The following is a 1,963-nucleotide window of genomic DNA, read 5'->3' as shown; positions in this document are numbered from 1 at the left end:
ATATATATATATATATATATAGTAATGCAGCAGTAGAAAAATATATTTTACATTGTGCAAGCATTAACTGTTAGAAAACTCAATGCGTTGGATGTGTGTGTGTGTGTGTGTGCAATTTTCATCTCTAATATTTTTCTCTAGCATTTCCTATTCTACTCTCTATCTAGTTTCATTGCTCACAATTCCCATTTTCGGTGTAGTTATTTTCCGACCTTTGTACTTAGAAAATTTTTTAACGCTAATTATTTGTTGGCCAGCAGTCATCGGCGGACAAAGCCCAAATATCATATATTGTATTAAGATATCAAAACCGTTCGTTGCTGTTTTCGCATTTGTATGTCTTTGCATATCTTAAAGAATCGTACCATTTTTAATTCTCTGCAGCTGTTACTTGGTTCATTCCTCTGAGGTGTGTATTTTCTTAAGTGGAAGGTTGATATCTCATCTATTTTTTTAAATGTTTTACTTGTTCCAGTCATTAGACTGCGGCCATACTGGGGCACCGCATTGAACAACTTTTGTCGAACGAATTGACCCGAGCACTTCTTATTTTTAAGCTTGGTACTCATCTGCATAGTCCTCCTTGGCCGAATCGTTAAGTTACAGGGACGTAAACACACCGACACTGGTTGCCAAGCAGTGGCGGGGGACAAACACTGACACAAAGACACACACACACACACACACACACACACACACACACACACACATATATTCGACGGCTTTCTTTCAGTTTCCGCCTACCAAATCTACTCACAAGGCTTTGGTCGGCCCGAGGCTATAGTAGAAGACACTTGCTCAAGGTACCACGCAGTAGGACTGAATTCGGAACCATGCGGTTGGTAAGCAAACTACTTACTACACAGCCACTCGTGTGTTTAATGATAACGTGGTCGCGTGTGTTGAAGACACACGTGATTAGAATAATTCTCCCTACTATATATAGTTTTGCGAGTTTTCCACTTTAAATGCAGCAACTTAGTTTTGTCATGTTTTATAACAGTAATAAGAAGTCTATCTCTCCTTGGTGATAAACATCTGGTTCAACAATGAAGGCTCTATAAACCATTTCTAGTTACGCGACAACTTCTTCGCCATTTCCTCTAGCGATATAAACACGGTGTGTTTCAGGTTTTGGGTGATGTATCTTGAATTTTGTCACCAGTGTTCTTGTTTGTGAACCTAACCTTTGGATCTTTTGAAACTTTCAGTTTATTACATTGAAACTGTATCTTACAGCTGCAAGGATTATTGCAATGTTTATTGTTTCCCTCTTATGTGTTGAGTTAAGATTCATTATGGATAATCTTACAATGTGTTAAATCCGTCACTGTGGAATGTTCTATTTGTTTACCTTCATTGATTTCAAGACTTTTATAACACTTCTTTTGTTCGTAATTCTTGGTTGATTTTATTGTCAAAGTTCAGTGACTTGGTTAGGTTGCCTCCATTAAAGATGTCCTCGGGGAATTTGTCAGTTCTATATTAATGTCAGAACTCAAATGATTTAACAGTTTGGATGGTATTTTTCATTTGTGTCTCTGAACTAGCATACAGTTAACTGTTAGCTGTTATTCATACGGAGCAAAGGAAAAGTGTTGATCCTCTCCAGCTTTTAACCACTTCTGGTACAATTTATGACAAATGATGAGTCAAATATCAGGTAGAAGTGAAGAGATGGCGGGGACAATCCCCTTAATATATTAAATTTTATGTAAATCGCGTCTATTTGTGAAAGAAATTATTGCTTTTTCTGAACTAAAGTGGGGCCGTTATATATATATATATATATATATATATATATATATATAACAAAGGATGGCTGTATGTGTATGTGTGTGTGCGTGCGTGTGTCTGTGTGTGTGCGTGCGTGTGTCTGTGTGTGCGTGCGTGTGTCTGTGTGTGTAGCTCGTATGCATTTCTACAGTTTTCAACCGATTTTCACCAAACTTTACACACACAC

This window comes from Octopus bimaculoides, chromosome 4 (assembly GCF_001194135.2).
Source record: "Octopus bimaculoides isolate UCB-OBI-ISO-001 chromosome 4, ASM119413v2, whole genome shotgun sequence".
Lineage (NCBI taxonomy): Eukaryota > Metazoa > Mollusca > Cephalopoda > Octopoda > Octopodidae > Octopus > Octopus bimaculoides.
Note: the sequence above shows the minus strand (reverse complement) of the source record.